This window comes from Mustela lutreola, chromosome 8, assembly GCF_030435805.1.
Source record: "Mustela lutreola isolate mMusLut2 chromosome 8, mMusLut2.pri, whole genome shotgun sequence".
NCBI classification, from domain to species: domain Eukaryota; kingdom Metazoa; phylum Chordata; class Mammalia; order Carnivora; family Mustelidae; genus Mustela; species Mustela lutreola.
In genome coordinates, this window is record NC_081297.1 from 43,833,539 (window position 1) to 43,839,692 (window position 6,154).

The 6,154-nt window shown below is 38.2% G+C and overlaps 1 protein-coding gene across 13 annotated transcripts in view; it reads right to left on the bottom strand.

The window, feature by feature from the left end:
- ERC1 (ELKS/RAB6-interacting/CAST family member 1) overlaps positions 1-6,154 on the bottom strand; it is a 558,216-nt gene that overhangs the window by 549,229 nt on the left and 2,833 nt on the right. The gene's annotated exons all lie outside the window — the stretch shown is intronic.

The following is a 6,154-nucleotide window of genomic DNA, read 5'->3' on the forward strand; positions in this document are numbered from 1 at the left end:
GCTACATTTCAAAGCACAGTCCGATCATGTGTCTCCTAATCAAAAATCTTCACTAGTTACCAACACAGTAACTCAAAATGGGAAGGAAACTTAAAAACCACCTAGCAAACATTCAGTCAATGCTTAGAATCTGAAAGGGGATGCACTACCTCATTAAAAACATTTACACCATCACTGAACACCAATGACTTTTATAAAGTCAATAGGAACAATAAAATGGAAGGTATAAGAATAAAGAGAAATCTTTAAAAAAAAAAAAAAAAAAAAAAAAAAAAAAGAATAAAGAGAAATCAAGAATACCAGCTTTGGATGTGCTGAGTTTAAGCGGCATCCAAATGGAAATACTGACTAACAATGGTCCTTACAGTCAGCAAAGAGGTAAAAGCTGAAGTCAGAAAAATGAATACTCAGCATGTAGCTGAAAAATGAGATAGGAGATGAGATCACTCACAGAAATTCACACATTTAATGAATGGCTAAGGAAGGATTCAACAAAGGTGACAGAAAAGAAAGCCAAAAACCAGGAAAAAACACAGAAGCATGATCTAAAGAGAGTAAAAGAAATGAGCATTACAAAGAAGGAGAAATTAGCTGGATCAAATGCTGGTGGGATAGGCAATCTTGACAATGGCTCTGAATTATCTCTGCCTCTTAGTATTCACACTTGTGGAACCCCTCCTTGCGTGTGTCGGACCTTGGAGAGTCCATTCTAAAGAAAAGAATAGAGCAAGTGAGAGACTGGCACTACCAAGAATAGGTTACAAAAAACTGGCTACTACCTCTGCTCCTCCTCCACAGAGTTCTCAATCTAGAAGCAAGGTGCCATGTTGCAGAGACCCAAATGGCAAGATTGATTTCTTCAGTAAACAACCAACAAGGACCTCAGGCCTGCCAACAGCCAAATGCTTGGGCTTGGAAACAGACCCTCCCCCAGTGGAGCTCTGGGATGACTGCAATCCTAGTCAACATTTGATTGCAGCCTTATGAGTGACCCTGAATCAGACATACCACACCCAAATGCCTGACCCACAGATACTGTGAAACAACAAATGTTTGTTGTTTTAAGTTAAGTTGGGAGGGTAATTTGTTGCATAGCAATAGAAAACTAGTACAGCTAAAATGTTAAATAAGAGGACAAAAAAATAACTATTGGCTTTAAACACATTAGTAACTGAGCAAGAAAGTTTTAATGAAATTGTGAAGACAGAAACAATAGGTTAAGAAGAGAATCACGGGCAAAGAAATGGAGACAATATAACAAATGTAGATAAGTCTTCTAAAAAGTGTGGCTATAAAGCGGACAGCAACTTAGAGAAAGTATGAAGATGGGAGACGAGTTTTTTGTTAAGAAGAGACAGATATTTTAAAGCTTAAATGATGGGGTGCCTGGCTGGCTCAGTTTGAAGAACATGCAAGTCTTAATCTCTAGGTCATGAGTTCAAGCCCCATGTTGGGTGCAGAGATTACATACACACATATGTTTTAAAAATAAATAAAGTTTAAGTGATGAGGAGTGCCTGGCTGGCTCAATCAGTAGTAAAGCCTACCTAAAATAAATAAATAAATAAATAAATACATACGTAAATACGTAAATAAGTTAATTTAACTGACTCGAAGCCAGGAAGGTGGAAAAATACTCTCAAGGAACTGTGTTCCATTATGAAGAAACTCTTCCGAAAGTTTTTACTGCCTCTCTGCCTTAACTGAAAACTGATTTTCCCAGGACCCTCTTTCCAAGCAGCCCTTTAAAGTGGAGGCTATTAAGTCTCTCACATTCCGCATTCAATGTTGGGAAATGAGACCAGTACCCTTCTTTCTTCCCATGCCACCTCCAGACCATGTAAAATCCTGAACTCCCATGTAAAATCTTTGTTTCTCTGATTCTCATGCTTTTCAGCAACACAGTCTTCTACCTCTGCCTTTTCAGCTAATGACCTGGACATCCTCCACACTCAGTGGGTAGATGGCTGGCAATTACTTCCCACTGCCACTGTCTTTAACATCACCGCTCCTGGGTTATCTCAATACACACATGGATGAGTCATCTAATACCGGTTCCTCAAACCCATCATTCTCAGTAAGCAACTCTATTCTCTGGGTATATCCATTCACAGCCAGTTGGGAATTCACTTAATTGTCTTACAATCATTCATTCATCAAATATTTAACAAGTATCTACTATTTGTTCAGTAGAGAACATAGGACAGTCCTTGTTCTCATAAAATAGCTCATATTTTCCACAAAGACAGCATGAAAAGATTGAGGTAAAGTCTAGATAAATTACAACTACATTTCCTTATCAGCTTAGGAACCATGTCAACTCTAGGAAATGGAAATTATTATCTGAAGTGACCTCATGAATCCACGCTATATTCCAGTGATCACTATATCCTTTAACAAGGCTTCTAAAACTACCTTTTCTTTTTCTTTAAGATTTGTTTATTTGAGAAAGAGCACAGAGGAGTGGAGGGATCTGAAGCAGACTCTGAGTTGAGTTCAGAGGCCAACATAGGGTTCTATCCTATGACCCCAAGATCATGACCTGAGCTGAAATCATGAGTTGATGCTTAACCAACTGAGCCCCCAGACACTCTCTGAAACTTTTTTTTAAAGATTTTATTTATTTATTTGTCAGAGAGAGAGATCACATGTAGGCAGAGAGGCAGGCAGAGAGAGAGAGGAAGGAAAGCAGGCTCCCTGCTGAGCAGAGAGCCCAATGCGCTGCTCAATCCCAGGACCCTGGGATCAAGACCTGAGCTGAAGGCACAGGCTTAACCCACTGAGCCACCCAGGCGCCCCTGAAACTACTTTTTAAATAATGTATGCTAAAACACTGCCAGAGTTTAGTATCATAGTCATCAATCTATAAACATACTGCCATGCTGCCCAATACACTAATCACTAGTTACAGTGGCTATTTAAATTAATCTTAACAAAATTAACAATTTTAATTATTTCTCAACACTTACACGAGCCACATCTGGAAGTGTTCAGTAAGCACACAGGACCAGCAGCTTCTGTACCGAATGGGATATAAAACGTTTCTATCATCACCGAAAGTTCTATTGGACAGTGCCAGCCTAAAGTTTTTAGTATTCATTTCATTCCTCTCAGAAAAAGTGTTAAAAAGACAAGTATCGGGGCACCTGGGTGGCTAGTCGTTACACGTCTAACTTCGGCTCAGGTCATGATCCCGGGATCCTGGGATCAAGTCCCTCATCGGGCTCCCTGCTAGGCGGTGAGCCTGCTTCTCCCACTCCTACTCTCCCTGCTCGCTCGCTCTCTCTCTCTCTCTCTCTCTGTCAAATAAATAAATAAAATCTTAAAAAAAAAAAAAAAAAAAGAAAGATAGGTATCATTTTCCAGTCTCCTGAGAACACCCTGGGGCTCCTCAATATCCTAAAGGAATTCCACAAATCAGGCCTCAATTACCACCATCACCATACCCTATCATCACCATCAGGGTGTTGATTTTTACTGAGTACTTAGTATATTCCAAACACTTTATTAAAAGCTTTATGAGTATTGGGGTGTCTGGGTGACTCAGTGGGTGAGAGCCTCTGTCTTCAGCTCAGCTCATGATCCCAGGGTCCTGGGGTTGAGCCCTGCATCGGGCTCTCTGCTCAGTGGGGAGCCCGCTTCCCCGTTTCTCTCTGCCTGCCTCTCTGCCTACTTGTGATCTGTCAAATAAATAAATAAATACTTTTAAGAAAAAAAAGCTTTATGAGTATTATTTCATTTATTCTACACAACAATCACATGAAGTAGGACTATTTTTCCCATTTTATGGATGAGAAAATTAACTGAGTTTTAAACAGTAAAGTAATTCACCCAAAGTTATACAGCTACAAAGTGACAGCAATCCATAGAGTTTAAGCAAATTAACAATGTAATGGTTTTGCCTTTCTCTTTTTATGATTTTACTTATTTATCTGACAGAGTGATAGGGAGAGAGGGAACACCAGCAGGAGGAGTAGGAGAGGGAGAAGCAGGCTGAGCAAGGAGGGGGCCACGGGGCTTGATCCCAGGACTCTGGGATCATGACCTGATCCAAAGGCAGACGCTTAAGGTCTGAGGCACCCAGGTGCTCCATGATTTTGCTTTTCAAGACAACATGCTACTGGGGCGCCTGGGTGGCTCAGTCGTTGAGCAGCTGCCTTCGACTCAGGTCCTGATGCCAGTGTCATGGGATCGAGCCCCGCATCGCACTGGGCTTCCTGCCCAGCGGGAAGCCTGCTTCTCCGTCTCCCACTCTTCCTGTTTGTATTCCCTCTCTTGCTGTCTCTGTCAAATAAATAAATGAAATCTTTAAAAAAAATAAATAAAAAGACAATACACTATTTAACATAAGGAAGGGAGGATACCTACACCTCACACTAGCACTCAACACTCCAGCAGACCAAACTATTTTCAAATCACTCAATTCACCCTAGAGCTTTCTGGTCTTCGGTCTTTACAAACCCTGTTCCCTCTACTTGCACCCTGTTCATTTAGCCTAATTATCCTTAAGATCTCATCTCAGATTCTCTAACAATGCTGTTTAGGAATTCATCCTATGAGCTGATGTAGAACCCTACTGAAGCACAGGAGCCCACAAACCCCTATTAATTACTCCTCTTCTCTCACCAGAATAAAACTCCTTAAGAATAAGGGACACTGTGCATTATTCATCATGGATTCCATCTGGCCTAGCCCAGGACTTAGAACACAAAAGGTACTCAATAAATATGTGATAAATGAAGGAATAATGAAAAGACACGTAATCAAGTCATTTCACAAGCATGTATTCAACCAAATAAAATGCTATCTAAGTTGACTTTTACACAAACCTATAATCCAATTCAGTCAGAGAACATTAAAAGTACACACTAAATGGCTTAACTGCCATTTAGTTGGTAAGCAAGTATTTCACAAACATTTTTTTCCCACATAATATATAAAAGAATACATAAACTAAAGGTCAGAAAATAACAGCTTCTCTTGAGGGTGAAGAAAATGCTCTAAAATTGATTGTGGTGATAGTTACACCAAAAAAAATGAATTATACACTTTAAATGAGTGAACTGTCTGGTGTATGAATTATCTCTCAATAAAGCTGTTATAAATAAAAACAAAAGGCCTTCAGAAGCTAGACTTAAATTATGAAAACAAATATTAAGCCTGCCAAAAAAAAAAAAAAAAAGATAAAATACATTACATTTATGCAATTTTAAAATAGCTAAACCATATTATTGCACAAAATTTCACTGGTTAGGAAAAAACAAGAACTTGGAAACAGTGACTGCACTGCCTTCAGGAATAATGTGATGGGGCAGGAAACTTACTTTTCCCTAAGAACTCTTGTATACTTTCTGATTTGGTATGTGCATTACCTTTTTTTTTAAATGAGTGTAAGTTATTAGTATATTAAAAAAACAAAATAACAAAAATGTCATATCTGTCTTTAATATAAGTATACTTATATAAGTATACTTATACTGCCTATTTTATTCTGAAAAGAATAAAAACTTTAATATATGTTTTTAAAAAATCAACCCAGGGAAGTAAAAAGCTGACAAAGTCCTACACATCTATTTCATCTCTCACTAAATAGCATTTATTCATACTTCTGTTATTAGACATTAGAACCATGAAAAATTCTTCCTTACCCAACACTCTGACACATCTTCAAACAATGACACACTCGATCATTGCCTTCTCCTTAAAAACTTCCTCTCCGTCACTACTAGTACCTCACATTCTCCTGCTTTTCCTAACCCAATGACCTTTTATTAATTTCCTTTGCCAGTTTTCTCCTCATCTCCCCAAAAGGTATCTGGAAGGTAGTTCCATGAAGGCAGGGATTTCTGTCAATTTTGTTCACTACTGTATCCCCAATGGCTAAAAAAGTACCTAGAACAATACTCAATAAAATAACCATTGAATGAATCAGTGCCCCCAAGGGTCAGATACTGAAGAGCTATAGAAATAAATTATATTCTATATAACCTGTATGCTGTTTACTTCATTACATTTGTCTGAAAATTGATAAAGAATGTACTGATTTTTTTATTATAAATATAAATATACTATTTATATATAATAGTATATATAAATACTTAATTCCCTGGTCTTCCATTGAAGTTTTGATAGGATATGTGTAAAACACACATTT